The sequence below is a fragment of the Microcaecilia unicolor genome, chromosome 3, assembly GCF_901765095.1.
Source record: "Microcaecilia unicolor chromosome 3, aMicUni1.1, whole genome shotgun sequence".
Lineage (NCBI taxonomy): Eukaryota > Metazoa > Chordata > Amphibia > Gymnophiona > Siphonopidae > Microcaecilia > Microcaecilia unicolor.
Genome location: NC_044033.1, coordinates 464,066,554 through 464,085,390, shown reverse-complemented (window position 1 = coordinate 464,085,390; position 18,837 = coordinate 464,066,554). Strand labels below are relative to the sequence as shown.

General features: G+C 43.0%; 1 protein-coding gene across 2 annotated transcripts in view; it reads right to left on the bottom strand.

Moving 5' to 3' along the window:
- PRIM2 (DNA primase subunit 2) overlaps positions 1–8,984 on the bottom strand; it is a 470,633-nt gene extending 461,649 nt beyond the window's left edge. For both annotated transcript variants that reach the window (XM_030198993.1, XM_030198994.1), the window contains exon 1: positions 8,823–8,984. The gene's annotated coding sequence lies outside the window, so the exon portion shown is untranslated. The remainder of the gene's footprint in view (positions 1–8,822) is intronic.
- Positions 8,985–18,837: the final 9,853 nt, after the last annotated feature.

Below are 18,837 nucleotides of genomic sequence, written 5' to 3'. Positions count from 1 at the left end.
AATAATTTTCTGTTTTGATATTACGTCCTCTCAATGGGCCATGCATAAAACTTAAGCGCTGATCCTGCACCTAAATTTACACATGTAAATTGTAATTAAATCTAATTGGTGCCAATAATTGCCTGCTAAAAAGTCAATTACTGGCACTAATTGGCTTACTATGTAATTAAATTGCACGTGCCCAAATTTGCATGTACAATTTTTATCGAGTTCAGGGGTTAGTGTGTTGTAACGGGACTTTCCGCATACTAAGCCCATTTTTAACACTGCTGATCAATAGGGCTTTTTTCTTTTTTCAGGTGCTATGCTAATTTTTCCATTTGTGCGCGAGACCTGCAAAAATAATGCAAGATAATTTACTGCCTCCGATTTAGGAAGAGTTAGGTGCTCCTGCATTATCAGCATTATCCAGTTAACTTGCACTAAAGAAAAAAGCGTTAGCTGGATAATATTTCCATACCCATGACACACCACTACCCCCCCCCCCCCCCCCATTTTTTTAAATTAAATACCACACAATTAATGCAAACTGATAGCGTTTTTTCCCATGTTAAACCCATATAAGCGTTTAACGTGGTTTAGTAAAAGGGCTCCTAAGACACTAAAGCGCAAGTTAAAACTTCGATAACAACTTGTGTATGATAGATAAGCCAGGCAATATGCCCCCAAGTCTCTCCGTTTCCTGGCCATCTCTACTTTGGACACTTGTTTCCCCTCCTCGTCACATCAGAATAAAGTTGCCAAGTTTTACCTATCCTCATAATTCAGATAGAGTACAGTTTGTACAAATTTTCAAGATAAAAATTTGATGTACTCAGGAGAAAGATATTTGGAATTTTATTGAAAATAAAATAGTTACAAGGGAATGAACCCTAGAGATCCCCAAGGCCTCTGGAACTCCAGACTAACCCAGACTGCATAGGTACCTTCAGTCATCTCCTCGATAAGGCACTGGAAACAACATCAACCCCAATAGTTGCTCTCATTCTGCTTCTGCAGGGGAAAACTAATGGAGTAAGATAGCAATCCCTGTGGCTCTTTCAACACCTGTATGCTGCTCTCTCAGATCCCATTTCTCCCTCCCCCCTTAGAAGTCTCACCAGCTCCACCTGGCTCAGTTACTCGATTCTTCCCTTGCAGCCAGTGGATTGACACAAATTACAGGTTGGTGTGAATATAGGACAATATCCAACTTGGCATCCCTGTCCAAACTGATACAAAAAGAAGCAAGTTCTAAAATTTGTAGTAGTTTGGAAGAATATAGCTTTCTAGATATTGCCCATGCAGGTTTATTGCCAGGTAGTGGTACAGAGACAGCTTTAGCTGCTGTATTGGATCAGATCTCTTTTTATTTAGATAGGAATTTTTTCTACTTTATTAATCTCTTTAGGTTTATCATCAGCTTTTGATCTGGTTGACCTAGTGATTTTAATTGAGATATGTCAGAATTTGGTATCAGGAAGTGTGGGGATTAGCTGGCTTTCTTCTTTGCTAAATGACAAAAACTTTTGTGTGCACGTTGGAGACAAATTGTCTCAACTATTGTCAGACTTGTGAGTTCTTGTACCAAGTACAGCGCTGCTGAGCCCGGTACTCAGACCAGGTTCTGCTTGGCGGCCGGACAATCCCGGGTTTCACCTGCGCTGACCGCCGTTCCCCAGAGGTTGAGCCCCTAGGTGCGGGTGGCCTGCAGGACTTACAAGACAGAGCTGGAAGCAGGGTGGTGAACATATCAGCCAGGCAGACAGCAGGTCAAGAGAGTAATCCAGGTACAGGCAAAGTCAGTAGGCAGGCAGCAGGTCAAGAGAGTAATCCAGGTACAGGCAAAGTCAGTAGGCAGGCAGCAGGCAAGAGAGTAATCCAGGCACAGGTAAAGTCAGCAACGAGGGACAAAGTAGAAAAGAAGCAAACTACTGAGCAAGTAACACCTACCAAAGTAGAAGCCAAAGCATGGAGTCCAGGAAGAGCTCAGCTGATAAAGTGTTGGCATCTGACATCAGCAGGAACCAGCAGGGTGAAGGAGCACAGCCATAGGACAAGAGCAGGGGAAAGAGGAAGCGGAAGACCAATAGGAGAGAAGCAAGGGAAGCGAGGTAGAGGGAGAGCAGACACAAGTGTGTGGAAGCAAAGCAATCAAGGAGCCTGGAAGCCAGGCAGAGAGAGAGCAGACACGGGTGCATGGAAGCAAAGCAATCAAGGAGCCTGGAAGCCAGGCAGAGAGAGAGCAGACACGGGTGCATGGAAGCAAAGCAATCAAGGAGCCTGGAAGCCAGGCAGAGAGAGAGCAGACACGGGTGCATGGAAGCAAAGCAATCAAGGAGCCTGCAACCACCGTCTCTCTAAACAAACCCTGAGAAGAACTACACACACATGGCTCAGGGCTGTGCCAGTCAAGTGTGTGTGTTGACGGGACCCCATACAGCCTGAGGGCGCCGCTTGCGTTGAGGTAGGGGACATGACAACTATATACTTGTTAAGTCAGGTAATAAATAATTTTTCATTCCTTAGTGTCTGCAGCAGATTAATCCAGAGACTTGTGAGATGTAGCAGTCCTGAAATATAGTGGGAACCTAAAGCTCCTGCAGATAGCACCAATACTCCAAAAGGATCCGACCGAGCAGAGACATCCAAACGGTAGTGTCTGGAGAAGATATGCAAGGAAGGCCATGTCGCTGCTCTACATAGTTCCTCCAAGGAGAACAGATGGGCTTCCGCCCAGGAAGTCATGACAGCTCAGGTAGAAAGTGCCCAGAATCCAGCCGGAGGTGATTTACCAGCTAGTAAATTTGCGAACACAGTAACCTCCTTCACCCAGCGAGCTAGCATGGTTTTGAAAGACGCATCATCTTTCTGAGGTCCCGAACAAAGCACAAACAATGATCTGACCAACGGAACTCGTTGGTCACTTCCAAGCAGTGTAGGAGCACATGGCAAACATCAAGGAAGCCAGAAGAAACAAAGATTGAGATGAAAGGCAGAAACCACCTTAGGAAGAAAAGATGGGACTATGTGAGCCGTCACCCCTTCAGGAGATATCCGGAGTATCCTGACAGGACGAAGACTGGCATTCCGAAACCCTGCTTGGACAGATACCAGGATCTCTAATTAAAACTAAACTGCCTTGGACGATAGCCCCTGGTATCTTTAAAACGAGGGCGAGCCTGACCCGACCGGAAAGAACATTTAGACATGTACTCAGGAAGACGCTGAGTCTTTGAGTCACCCAGATCTTTCATCAACGTTGCTAAATTCTCACCAAACAACAGCTTGCCATTAAAAGGGAGCTTATGATAAAAATAGAAAATTGACGCTGGAGTTCACCAGAGGGTGACTGGATTTCATATGCGGCTGTATGTATCTATTCTATGTGAATGATGTACTATATGTTATGTTATATGATAGCTACAGATTGGTTTTCATTTGCTGAATGTTGAAGCAACATAACCTTTGCAATGTTGTTATTTTGGATGAGAACTCCAATAAAGATAATTTAAAAAAAAAAAAAAGGGAGCTTAACCAGCCGCTGTCTGAAGCTGCATCTGCTACCCAGTGGCACAACCACAGCAAACGACATGCTAAGACCACCAAAGAAGTGTGCTTGGTCGACGCCCAAATCAAGGCATACAAGGAATCTGCCAAAAATGCCAGCCCTGTCTCTACATCTAGCAATTCAGGAGGAGGTTGACGGTTGGACTTCTGGAAGGAATATGAAATCTGTTGCACCCAATAAAGCACATCCCTGCAGCAGGGGAGAACCAGGAAATTATAGACCGGTGAGTCTGACGTCGGTGCTGGGGAAAATGGTAGAGGCTATTATCAAAAACAAAATTACAGAGCACATCCAAAGACATGGATTACTGAGACCAAGTCAGCACGGCTTTTGTGTGGGGGAAATCTTGCCTGACCAATTTACTTCAATTCTTTGAAGGAGTAAACAAACATGTGGACAAAGGGGAGCCGGTTGATATTGTGTATCTGGATTTTCAAAAGGCGTTTCACAAGGTACCTCATGAAAGGCTACAGAGGAAATTGGAGGGTCATGGGATAGGAGGAAATGTCCTATTGTGGATTAAAAACTGGTTGAAGGCTAGGAAACAGAGAGTGGAGTTAAATGGGCAGTATTCACAATGGAGAAGGGTAGTTAGTGGGGTTCCTCAGGGGTCTGTGCTAGGACCGCTACTTTTTAATATATTTATAAATGATTTAGAGATTGGAGTAACTAGCGAGGTAATTAAATTTGCTGATGACACAAAGTTATTCAACGACGTTAACTTGCGACAGGATTGTGAAAATTTACAGAAAGACCTTCCAAGACTGGGAGACTGGGCGGCTAAATGGCAGATGACGTTTAACGTGAGCAAGTGCAAGGTGATGCACGTAGGAAAAAAGAACCCAAATTATAGTTACGTCATGCAAGGTTCCACGTTAGGAGTTACGGACAAAGAAAGGGATCTGGGTGTCGTCGATAATACACTGAAACCTTCTGCTCTGTGTGCTGCTGCGGCTAGGAACGCGAATAGAATGTTGGATATTATTAGGAAAAGTATGGAAAACAGGTGTGAGGATGTTATAATGCCGTTGTATCGCTCCATGGTGCGACCGCACCTTGAGTATTGTGTTCAATTCTGGTTGCCGCATCTCAAGAAAGATATAGTAGAATTGGAAAAGGTGCAGCGAAGGGTGACTAAAATGATAGCGGGGATGGGACGACTTCCCTATGAAGCAAGACTAAGGAAGCTAGGGCTTTTCAGCTTGGAGAAGAGACGGCTGAGGGGAGACATGATAGAGGTATATAAAATAATTAGTGGAGTGGAACAGGTGAATGTGAAGCGTCTTTTCACACTTTCCAAAAATACTAGGACTAGGGGGCATGCGATGAAACTACAGTGTAGTAAATTTAAAACAAACATTTTTCTTCACCCCACGCATAATTAAACTCTGGAATTCGTTGCCGGAGAACGTGTTGATGGCGGTTAGCTTGGCAGAGTTTAAGGGAAAATTAGGTTCTTACCTTGGTAATTTTCTTTCCTTTAGTCACAGTAGATGAATCCATCACGAATGGGTTGTGTCCACCTACCAGCAGGGGGAAATAGAGAACACTGAAAACCATAGTGACTCTAGCTCCATCTGCCTCTCAGTATTTTGAAGCTTCCAAAGCAGAGTTAAACCGCAAAGTAGCATAACATGAACTCTCCTCACAGCGAACAAATGCCCCAGAACAGGAGCAATAACACAAAGGAGGGACGAACTCAACCTCCTGTAGTAGAACAGAAATCCTGAAGACTGTTTTCCAACTTCTCCCAATGAGGGAACATGTCTGCAGGAAAAACTGAACACAAAACAGAGCCAATCAGGGAAGGATCATGGATTCATCTGCTGTGACTAAAGGAAAGAAAATTACCAAGGTAAGAACCTAATTTTCCCTTCCTTGTCATCAGCAGCAGATGAATCCATTACGAATGGGATGTATCAAAGAAATCCCTAGATAGAGCGGGAACAAGCCACACCAAGCGCAAGCACTTGCGCTCCAAAAAGCGCATCCCTCCTAGCAGCCACATCCAGCCTGTAATGATGGGCAAAAGAGAGCTTAGAAGCCCAAGTAGCTGCACTACATATCTCTTGAAGAGAGAGTGCTCCCGTCTCAGCCCAAGAGGAAATCGCTCTTGTGGAATGTGCCTTAAAGTCGTCAGGTGGAGGCCGGCCAGATAGAAGATATGCAGAAAAAATGACTTCCTTAAGCCAACGGGCTATAGTGGCCTTAGATGCTGGACCTCCATGCCGAGGACCTGACAACAAGACAAAAAGGTGATCAGAAGTCCTGAAGTCATTACATATCTGAAGATACTGCAACAGCGCCCTGCGGACATCCAAAAGATGTAACTGCCCAAAGGAGTACGGGAACTCTTCCCTAGTAAAGGAGGGCAGAAAAATAGGCTGGTTTAGGTGAAACGCTGAAACCACCTTAGGCAGGAAGGAAGGCACAGTACGTACCGTAACTCCAAACTCTGAGAATTGCAGAAATGGGTCTCAACAGGACAGTGCCTGGAGCTCAGACACCCGCCTCGCTGATGTAATGGCCACCAAAAAGACTGTCTTTAGAGTCACATCCTTCTCCAAAGCTCGCCTCAGCGGCTCAAAGGGCGAACACTGAAGAGCCTATAATACTAGCCCCAGGTTCCAAGCTGGACAAGGGGCCCACACGGGAGGCTGGAGCCAAAGCACCCCTCTAAGAAACCGTGCAATGTCCTGATGCACAGCCAGGGAGAGGCCCGAGACCTTCCCCCGAAAACATGCCAACGCTGCCACTTGAACACGCAGGGAATTATAGGCCAAGCCTTTTTGTACACCATCCTGCAAAAAGTCAAATATCGGCGAGACAGAAGCCCACATGGGTGTGATCACTTTAGAAGCACACCAAGCCTCAAATTGGCGCCAGATCCGAGCATAGGCCAATACAAAATAAAAATGGAAATCACAAATATGTATCTATATAGACATATATAAAATAGTCAAACTCACTCTTACACATTAACAAGAATGCAGTACAGAGCACACTTCAAATGCTGGTGCTGCCTCTTGACCCTGACAGAGAGCTGAACAATAAATGGTCAGATGTCATTCTGACCACTGTAGGAACTGTCATTCACTGAGAACTGGGACAGGGAGAGAGCTCTGCTGTTTCTCTAATCACTGCTAGGGCTGTGTGCCTAAAACCCACCTAAGTTATACTCAGGACATTCCAAAAAATATTTGGTGCTGGCAATTCAACTGGCTCCTCCATGCTTTCAAGCACTACTGCTTTTCTTTCACATTAACAAAATATCAATAGGTATTACAAAGGCCACCTCTTACAGCCCAGCTTTAGAGTCATCTGGCACAGGCAGACAAGATGACATTTGCTATACTGTACATGATCATTCCCAGTGGCTAAAATCATTAGTCATCTATGCATTTCAAGGGTTTTCTGCACCTTAACCGAGAGGATAGTAGGAAGCTTGAGCATCAAGCCCTGCCAAGTACTTAACTAATTGATCAAACATAACAATTATACAGAGCACTTTTTAAATTAAATACGCAAGGCCTCTATTTAGAAAAAGGAACAGGACTCATTCTATGAGGGTGAGGTTGGTAGTAGGATCAGCGGAACATACAGCATCATTTCTCACAGAAGCTCAACAGCAAGCCCATCCCCGGTGCATTTTTTAAAGTGCACCCACCAACTTGGTAGAGAATGACATGGGGACGGGGAACCGCAGTAACCGCGGGGATGGGGACGGGGCCAGAGCTCGAGGGGACGGGTCAGATCCCACGGGCATGGAGCAGGGATAGGGACATAGCCCACAGGGACAGGGACAAAGCCCCGTGCCATTTTCTACCTTGAAGCCTAAGTGGTGCCTACAAATATATTTTTATTTTCTGGAAACATACTGGCCACAACTAGCAAAATTTGCATGGGAGACCCTGTACATCCTGCTACCAGCACATCTTCTAAGAAGACAACTTCTATTAAGGAGTGTGGAAGACAGGAGAGCTAGATTGAATCCTGAGATTGTTGTTGGTTGATTATTTATTTATCCACAGATTTAAACAACATAACAGTGCTTTATAGGGCATATTTTTCCCCTCTAGGGCACATAGAACGGGTTGCATTTTATACCCCTGGACATTTTAACAGTGTGACTTAGGATTGCTTGATGGTGTAGAAATCTGGGGTTGGAAGGGTAGAGGGTGGTGGTGGGAAGGAGGGTTATTATAGCTGCTCATTGTTATTATTGTTCTCTATTTGTAATTTATACACAACAGTTGCACAGCATATTGTTCCTTTTTATGTATTTGAATAAAAAGATTTAAATATAAAATCATAAGTGTTCGAGGCTTCTGCAGATGAGGCCAGAGCCCACAGGGATGAAGACAGAACCTGCAGGGGCGGGGATGGAGGCAGGGCCTGCGGGGACAGAAACAGAACCTGCGGGGATAGGGTGGAGACAGAACCCGCGGAGACGGAGACAAACTTTGTCCCCGTGTCATTCTCTACAACTTGGAAAAGGGCTGCACTGTACCTCAGGCGGCCGCTTAGACCCTAAAGTTGACACCAGCGTCTGCAGAAACAGTAACACCAACTACCCCTCCTTACCTCTCTACCCTCATCTCCCCTTACGTCCCTACTCGTAACCTCCGCTCTCAAGACAAATCCCTCCTTTCAGTACCCTTCTCCACCACCGCCAACTCCAGGCTCTGCCCTTTCTGCCTTTTCTCACCCCATGCTTGGAACAAACTCCCTGAGCCCATACGCCAGGCCCCCTCCCTACCCATCTTCAAATCATTGCTCAAAGACCACCTCTTCAATGTCGCCTTCGGCACCTAACCACTACACCTCTACTCAGGAAATCTAGACTACCCCAACTTGACATTTCGTCCTTTAGATTATAAGCTCCTTTGAGCAGGGACCGTCCTTCTTTGTTAATTTGTACAGCGCTGTGTAACCCTACTAGCGCTCTAGAAATGTTAAGTAGTAGTAGTACCCTACCCCAGACTTAGAAATACCAGGCCAAGAAGCTCTATTAGAGAGAAAATCAAAAGCGCCGTGGAAAATCATCACTTGGTTCCTGTCTTCCTCACAGAAACCTCGTCCTCCCGTTTACTTCCTCCGTCATCATCTCTAAAGCCGAACACTCTTTGCGTTCTCCATAACTGAGTAGCAAAACAGAACTTAGACAGCCTGCAGCACACACAATCTCCAATGCTAAACCAGCTTACAGCCACCCATAAACTACAGCAATGAAAGGAACTAAATACCACAACTCAGAAAACAGCACTTCTACCTTTTCCAACGCGTCTTCAATCTCCTGGATAACCACGTCAACTTCACAACATCCAAGAAACCACGCACAACCAAGATGACACAACGAACGAATCCCGCGCCTTTTTGCCAGGAAACACCAGCAAAGAGCACGCGCAACCGTAGTTGGTTGGCTTACAACCTTCTCCTTGGCAAGGGGTTGGATAGAAACAGGAAGCGGGATGACGTCAAAACGATGAAGCCAACTAAGTTCATTTCTGTTTCTGCTGCTCCCACCCCGTGCAGCCGTCATCCCGATACACTCAAAACAAAGCAAACAACTACCAGCTGCTACATCTACGTTGTCATTCTTTATTGCTGGTAGCATTTTTACTTAATCTCACTTACATTTTTAAACATGCCAGCTTGTGCAGGATACGGATGCACACAGAGGAAGTATAATAACGGAATAACTTTTCATAGGTAGAGTAGTAATTTGTTATAAATGTAATTTGGAGAAGCTAGTTATAAGGACTCCACCTGTTATATTCGTGCAGAGATTTTTTTTTTCTCCTGGTAAATAAAGGGCCTCTAAAATAGACATCATGTTATGAGAATCAGTTGCTCAATTCAGGGTTTCTATCGATTGATTTATTTATGACATTTATATCCCACATTAAACATTAATTAGGTTGAAACCTGGGAGCATTTCATATTTTTTTTCCTGTGCCTAGATCAAAATAGAAAGATGGTTTGTGGGAACTTGCTCCTTTTGTTTTGTGAAATGTAGTAGTCTATTATACAAATGCACTTAATATCGTTTATTACTACTATTTACTACTAGTTGATATACAGCAGAAGTTAACCAAGTCGACTTCATGCTTTCAATTTTTTTACATATCTCAGTTATTACCCAAATGCGGACATAATTATAATGTTTGTTTGATTAATTTGTTTTTTATGTTACTGAATTCTATTATTGTGTCTCACTGTAGTTCCAGTTTTGGCACAGTATAAGTTATCACAAGGACAAAACATAAGAAATCCAATGGACTTCATTAGGAGCTTATAGCCCATTTAGTTATGTTTAAACAAATTAGCGATCTGCATTAAATAAAATATTTATTTTTATTATTTTGACTTATGAAAAACACTTGTCCCTCAAACATACTCAAAACAGAATAATCCATTTGTTCAAAAGAGATGAAGATGTGATTCCATGTGCCCAGTGGTGTGCTGGAGCAGGCTCTCACAGGCTCGCAAGAGCCGGTTGTTAAGTTTTTAAGAATTTTGGGAGCTGGTTGTTAAAGTAGGGCCCTCCATGGCTACTTTAACAACGGGCTACCAAAATGTGGGCTTGGGCCCCCTGCTGAATTCTCTTTTACTTTGCTGGTGGAGATGCTGAGCCCTGCCAGCCAAGTAAATAGACTGCTGCTGCTCCCCACTCCTTGTTTCCAGCTCTGAGCAGCAGGCTGGGACTTCTCGAGCATGTGAGAGAAGTTCCAGCATGCTGCTCAGAGCAAGATGTTGGGAGTGGTGGCAGTCCATTTATTGGCTGCCAGCAAAGGTATGCCTAGCGTGCCCGCATGAAAGGAGGGAGGAGAGAGAGGCAAGTGTTGCCCCCCCCCCCCCCCCCCCCACCAGCCACCCGTGGCCCTTCCAAATGCAGAGCTGGCTACGTCCAGAGACAGAGCCTGTTGTTAAAAATTTACCAGCACACCCCTGCATGTGCCCCAATTAAAGGAGAGTTTAATTTTACTTCCAGTCTTTATAATACCAGGCTTTCCGAAGGCAGATTACAACAGTTGAGATTAACCCATCTGTAAACTGAATATCCTCACTGAACTCTGGCCATGTATTGTATAGCTAGACTACTCATAGAGCAAGATAAAGGATATTTATACTCCTTAAGTTAATCACTTACAAGAATCCTTTAATTTTATACCAGCAAGATAATGTTGACTTATAGTCAGGTGTGGTAGCCGTGTTAGTCCACTCTTAAAAGTTATCAATAGAAATCAAACAAAATAAAAAATGGAAAATAAAATAAGATGATACCTTTTTTATTGGACATAACATATTTCTCTGTTTATTACCCTCCTCTCACCTACCAACACCCATTCTGTTAGAATATCAATGAAATGCTTTGATGTCCCCATGCATACCCCCACCCTCCCACTCTGTCAAAGTAATGCTTTGATGTTTCTCTTATATATACTATCTGCTACCACATTTGCTTATTTCCAATCTGACGAAGAAGGGCAACCTTCGAATGCTAATCAAGAAATTTATTAAGCTATGTCCAATAAAAAAAAGGTATCATCGTGAAGTAACTCCGATCTTCACAGCTCAACTGTTTTTAACTTTACAGAGTACTCACTCTCATCATTGACATAAAAACCTCCAAAAGTTCTTGACAACTCTTTAATGTACAATGACAAACATTATTTTACTGGTTCTATTAGTAACCAGGAACTTATGTTTGCAGTGGCACAGTCTTCTTTCCTTCCATGGCAAAGATAATTATTTAATAGAACCAGTCATAGAATATTTTGTACCTGAGTGTGAGATCAGCCCCCCCCCCTGATCTTTTATTCGTGCAATGTAAGATTTTTAGTATTTTGGTTTTAAGAGGTGGGCCAGTAGTTTCCCCATTTTGTTGCCCCATTTATGAATCTGGTATTTTTAATTGGTAATGTTGGCTTGGTCTCTCTGGAACAAAATATCATGAAGGGATTTTTTTTACCTCCAGAAGCTTGTCCTGTGTAGATGCAGTGGGCTGCTGGATGTGTTGTTTTTGTTGTTGTTGTAATTCTTTGTGTAGCCTTAAAACTTCTGCGTCATGTCTTTTTCGGGTTGAAACAGTGTATGCAAGGATTCGACCCCGAAGTACTGCCTTACTGGCTTCCCAAAAATACCACACAAAAGTGGAGGTGCACTAATCCCCACGAAGAACAATCCAACTTGATAGCACGTAGGTTCAAGAGTAGGGGCTATCCCACAAAGCATATAGCAGCTGGATACACAAGGGCTGCTTTCAAAGACAGAGATAATTTATTAACTACCAGACCAGAGAGATCAGTACCAAAGTTCTCCTATCTAGCTAGACAGATACAAAACTCTATTAACAAAAACGGTAATATTCTGGAAGGACATGAATGCTTCAAAGACAAACGCCTTGTGGTAGCATATTCACGGGAAAATAACTTGAAGGAGATCCTTGTGCCCTCATGCCTACCTGAAGCCACTTCCAGCAACATAACGGATTCCTTCTCCGGTCACACCCACTGTGGAAAATGCAGCGTGTGTATTCATGCTCTCGGGATAAGACAGTTCACCATTCCAAGTACCAGCAGAGTATATACCTTGAAACATGACTCTAACTGCACAACGTCTAATGTTATTTATGTCATACTTTGCCCATGCCCTCTCGCCTATGTAGAAAAAACTAAGAGACCAATTAAAACTCTATCATAGAACATTGCAGTTGTCTCAAGAGAAACATGGAATCTGCTCCCCTGGTATCTCACTGGAAGAAGATGGGACACTTGATACATGACCTAAAATGTATTGTTTTCAAAACTTTCAGAGGTAACTGGCGTAGACACATTACAGACAAAACATTGCTACGTGAGGAACAAAGATGGATATTTAAATTGAAGAGTTTGGAACCTTTGGGATTAAATGCAGAAATTGAATATAAACACTTTTTGTAACCACATGGAGGGACATATGGCTGGCGCCGCAAACAGCGGTCCCAAACTGTATTATCGAAAAAGATGGCTGGCCATCTTTTGTTTCGATAATACGGTTGGGGCTGGCCAAATGTCAGAGATGGCCGGCATCAGTTTTCAGCGATAATGGAAACCGATGCCGGCCATCTCAAACCCAGCCAAATCCAAGGCATTTGGTCGTGGGAGGGGCCAGCATTTATAGTGCACTGGTCCCCCTGACATGCCAGTACACCAAGCGGGCACCCTAGGGGGCACTGCAGTGGACTTCAAAAATTGCTCCCAGGTGCATACCTCCCTTACCTTGTGTGATGAGCCCCCCCCAAAACCCACTCCCCACAACTGTACACCACTACCATAGCCCTTAGGGATGAAGGGGGGCACCTATATGTGGGTACAGTGGGTTTTGGGGGGGGGGGTAGAGGTCTCCCATTTACCACTACAAGTGTAACAGGTAGGGGGGGATGGGACTGGGTCCACCTGCCTGAATTGCACTACACCCACTAAAAACTACTCCAGGGACCTGCAAACTGCTGTCATGGAGCTGGGTATGACATTTGAGGCTGGCAAAAAATGTTTTTAAACATTAATTTTTTTTGGTGGGAGGGGGTTGGTGACCATTGGGGGAGTAAGGGGAGGTGATCCCCTATTCCCTCTGGTGGTCATCTGGTCAGTTGGGGCACTTTTTTGAGACTTGGTCCTAAAAATAAATGGAGCAAGTGCCACGCCCCCGTCCCACTTTCCATACCCTGACGAAACACCCCCTTTAACTTTGGCCGGCGCTGCAACAGAATGCAGTTGAAGCTGGCCAAAGTCAGCTTCCATTATACTGATTTGGCTGGATTCAGGAGATGGCCGGCAATCTCCCAATTTGTGTTGGAAGATGGCCGGCCTTCTCGTTAGAAAATAAGCAGGATAGTCACCTACTCATGTCCACCTTTGTCTATTCCATTTGTCTTTGAATGGTAATAATATTCTAGATTAGATAGGATATATCCATGTATTTTTTTGTACTGTTTTATTATTGTATACCGTATTTATGATTATTTTTATATCTCTGTGATGGACGTATCGTTATCCCTAACAGTGTGGTGTTTATCCTTTATTCGTCATTCTCCTCCATCCATTAATTTTCATGTTTATTTGTTTTTTATTTGCCTTACGACACATATATCCTTTGAAGTCTTAATTGATGCATTCCTTTTTTAATGTTGTTATTTTATTGTTTTTGTTTTTATTTTGTAATTGTATTATTATTTTGTGATCTTTATTAATTTTGTATTTTTATTATCATCATTATTTTTATGTTTTTTCCTCATACATTTTTTTTACATTTATGTTGTATTGTTCGTTCTTCCATGATTGATACATACATTATTTTTGTGGTTTGTTTTCATTTATTATTTATTTATTTATTATTTAGCCTTTATTTTTTTACTTTGTTTACACTAATATATACATCTATTCTGTACCATCAATGTCCCATGCAGCATTGTACTTCTCCATCTTTCATTGATTTATTTATTTGTATCCTTATTGTTTGTTCTTCCATAATTTATACATATTTTATTTTTAATTTTGTATCCATCATCATTTTTTGTTTTATTTAATTTTTTATGATGTTTTTGTTTGTACTAATGTATACATCATTACCATTTTGCAACATCAATAATACTATACAACATCATACTTCTTTGCCCAATACGTCCTTCTCTCTGCAGTGTCCTCATTAGCGCTACAGCGTTCTAAAATTTTCTCTATTATTGTACAAGGTCTCAATGTGGAAAGCACTTGGATATCTCCGTTCCTCCTGGACCTATTGTTTCACACAAGAACTTTCATTTGAATACATCATCATGTTTGCTATTAATGCGACCGGTTTGCCCGTTCACCCTTATAACAAAAGGCGTCTAGATTTACAATGGAGGCTGCTTTGAAGGGTAGTTAAGAATATTCATGATTAGTCATTAATATGCATGCCGTCCATTTCAGCTTGTTTTTAATTTGCTTTTTTCTTTACTTCACCTCTCCGCACATTCATTATGTCGTTACCCACGCACGTTTGTGCATAATCTTGTTTCTTGAAAAGTTTGCTTTTTGTTCGTGTATATGCACGCACATGCGCAATAGCGCTCCTGTAAACATTTTTGGTGCACTTTGTGAGCATTTAAGCAACAGATGCGGTTGTCATGGTTGTGCCCAGGTTCCTTGCTCTCAGTCACCTCACCCCACCCCCACCCCCGGTGGTTAGACCTGGTAGCTGCTGTGAACCGATGGCTTGCCGTTTCCCATGTTCCAGAAGATATTCTGGTCCGGTCCGGTCCGGATCTTCCAGCCTTCCAGATTGTTTTGGGAGTTTTTTGGAACCAAGAAGTACCCGTAACTGGTGAACTCCCTTGTAGGCTGCCTTTATTAATCACCTGGGAAGTTTTCTAGTTTGCCTTGCAACAGAGGTCCTCAGAGGAGTTTCCTTTGGTGAGAGTTAGTTGCAGTGCTGCTGAGTTTTTCCCGGTTACGGCTTTGACCCTGCTTGTCTCCTGGTTTATTCGACTGTCTGCTGCCTGCCTTGACCCGGCCTGTCTCCTGGTTTATTCTACTGTCTGCTGCCCGGCTTGTTTTCTGGTTTCTTCTTCCTGCTGTTTCCTGCGGTTCAGCCTTCCTGCCCTGTCCAGTAAGTCCTGCCGGCCGCCTGCACCCAGGGGCTCAATCCCTGAGGAACGACAGTCAAGTGCAGGTGAAGTTTGGGCTCATTTCCTGTCCTGCTTGTTCCAGTTTGAGTTGCCTCGGCTGCAGTCACCGTCTGGGAGTTCTGGTCCTGGGTTTGCCGGTACGTCTGTTCTGCCTTGTCTTGTGTTTGGGTGATTCTCCTGTTGCTGCCGCTCCTCGGCAGTGGTCTAAGGGCTCACTAACCCAGAGGTTCCACGAGAAACTTGACAGTGGTGCACGTACTTTCTTGATGCATTACCTTAATGCTTTACTGAAATTGTTTTCACAGTCTACAGAAGTCATTTCATCGCGATAGTGGTAAGTGCCTCTTTGTTCATACATACAGAATTTGCAGTACTGTTAGCACTTGCAGACCGTTTAGTTGAAATTTAACTCTACACTCGCAGTCTGCTAGAATTAGCCCTGTGTATTTTACACCGCTGGGGTTCACGTGTCTCTCACACACAGTTGTTTTGACCTCACCACAGAGTTCCTTCTACCTTGAAACATAATTCTACAGAATGATCACGCTGCTTATTCTATATCAGTACTCACAGATCGTTAAGCGATTCTTACACCTGCACTTGCAGCCTATTCTAAATAGCCAAGATTCTTCCGTGTCGCGTGGCACTTGCATAGTTCTATTTAATTTTATATTTTATATAGGTATATATTTTTTTATCTCACCAACAATTTTGTTATCTTATCAAAGTGTTGTTTCCATTTCTGACCACCATTCTGTCCTACACCTACCTAATGGATTCTCTCTCCCGTAGGGCAATAGTCCAACTGTACCATATATTGCTTGATACACATATGTTTAGTTGATACTCAACAAAAAAAAAAAAAACAGCACCACAGGCCTTTAAAAATGGAACACAGTTCTTTAATTCCTCTACAATATATTATTCCTTACCCCACGTCTCATATAGTAAAAGCTACAAAGCACCAAGGCACTTTCACTTTCTGTATCCATCCATTTGGATACAGAAAGTGAAAGTGCCTTGGTGCTCTGTAGCTTTTACTATATGAGACGTGGGGTAAGGAATAATATATTGTAGAGGAATATATTTGAGTTATTCCCCAAGTTTTCCACGTCATCACTGTGACCCCTGACGCAGGTGCTAGTGACCGAAACACGGCCCGTGTCTGGTCTTTTTGTCAAGGCTCATTCATTAAAGAACTGTGTTCCATTTTTAAAGGCCCGTGGTGCTGTTTTTTTTGGGGGGGACTTTAGTTTGTACTTCGTTCCCTCTCTTTTGTTATATCCTAGTTGATACTCAACATCACATCACATCACAAGGTTAGTGTTTTGTTTGGTATATATATATATATACACACAGTAAAGAACCAAACACTTTCACATCTCACATAAACCTCGTATTGGATTATTTTGTGTCTGTTTTTAGACATGTAGGATTCTTATAACTGTGGCTTCTCATATATGTGCATAAAAAGTATACAACATATATATGCTTTTTTTAATATGTATACAGTAAATATTTAAATTCCTCTATACCCCATACACACTTTGTTTTGGTAAGATGTTATGTCTGTTTTTCACTTGCATGTGTTTTCAATCTGTTTTTAATCTTTAAGCATATCATATGTATGTATACGATAGATATATTATTTTTTGAATTATGTATGTTGATAGTCTGTTGTATTTTACATTATTCATACCAGTTATGTTCTGCTTGAAGAAATTTGGTTTAAATTTATTTGACCTTTGTAATGTATATGTGTTATTCTGTTTAGTCATATATACTCCTTGGCATGTTTTTATACAGTAATCTTGTTTATTTTTCATATCTTGCTCCTCTTGGGATTATTTTTGGTTTTTTTTTTCATGTGGTATGATCCTTCTCTTTTTCTCATTGGCGCCGAAACACAGCTGTGTAGAGTAATTTTTTGATGTTACCCAATAAACTGTTTTCTTATTTATAAGTCTCTCTCACTGGTTGGAAAGAGCCACCTTCCCTACTCATTCTCCGATTCCCAAAAAATACCATCATCAATGTCTGCTGTGTTATTCTGGAGTTCAAAAGCATCCCAAAGTTGTCACACATAATCACAAAAACCTTTATCACTGTACAGGGCTGGACTCATGCACCACCACTTATCTGATGACGTACCCCCCCATTACAAGCGAAGATCTACTGTAGAATTATCTGTGAAAGTGGGTGTGTTAATGTCTGCCTGCAGAAGGCGAGAGTACTTGTGACCGGTAGAAAGATGTAGTCTATCCGAGAACACGATCCATGGGCTTCAGAGTAATAGGTGAAATCTGCCTCCAGTGGGTGCAGTACCCTCCACGTGTCTATTAAAGCAAGTTCTTTTATGTGAGCGCCCAGACCCCCGTGCCTGTGACTCGACTGCTGGGATGCAGTCCGTGCTGGTTTGGCATCCACCAAAGGGTCAATGACAGTGTTAAAATCTCCAGCTATAAGTGGAGTGTAATCAGCGTGTTCCGCAAGAAAAGACAGTAGCCAAGCAAAGAAAGTGGGGTCAGGGATGTTTGGAGCGTAAACATTACAAAGTAGGATTTTTTTTTCCCTGGAGCGCCCCCAAAAGAAGCAGGTAATGTCTCGATGGGTCTGTGATCATGTTGTGCAGGTCAAAAGCAAGGCGCTTGTGAAGTAGAGTGGCCATTCCTCGCTGTTTGCCCATCCCCGCTTGAGCTTGACGTGTTCCCCTGCGGTGAGATGCGTCTCCTGCAAGAATGCAATGTCTACATTTGTTCTTTGTAAATATTGTAAGATTTTTGTTCTTTTAATGGGCGAATTAATTCATCCCACATTCCAAGTAGTGATTTTTAAGTCAGTCATACCAACAGTAGGAAACAATAGAGAGATATAGAAGCCCCTGCTATCGTAAAAAAACTGGGGGCCTCCCAGCCTCGACCTTCCAGTAACACATAAACTAGATCCCCATTTTGGAATACAAATAACCACTTAGGTCCATATTTAACTCTCTGCCAACAACTGCCCACCCAGCAACAACCCTTGCACGCAACATGCATACTGCACAGACACACTCACATATTTCCAATGAGTCGCACAAGACCCACACATCAACAAACATCTTAGGGTACAACCCTCCCCACCCCCTCAGCTAACAAACCCATTAACACCCATAACAATAAAGCTCCACCAGGAGACGCAACCATGCTTCCCAAGTATCTACGTAGAGAGGAGACCCCTCCTGATCCCATCAAACTATTGTAACAATACACCAGTGTAACCCCCAAACGGCAAACAGTTATTAAGTGAAAGAGCAAGAGAAAGATACTGAAATAACAGTGTGTACCTTAAAGAGGCTTATTGCGCTCTTAGTGCAGTAGGCGAGCCACGAGGCAGCCAGCACACAAAGCTAGGCCCTTGGGCTCCACGTTCATCCGCAACTGCCACATTACTCAACCTGCGTGAAAGTCTAATGGCTCAAACCCTCGTGAAGAAAAACAACCATCTTGGGCAGGAATGGCCAGGCCCTCGGACTCCGTGGCCATCTGCAAATGCTGTATTAGTCAACCCGCATGCCAGACCAATAGCTCAGTTCTCCATGAAGAGAAACAGCCTTGTGTAAATATCATGATAAAAAGATAAACATTCAAATATGGTG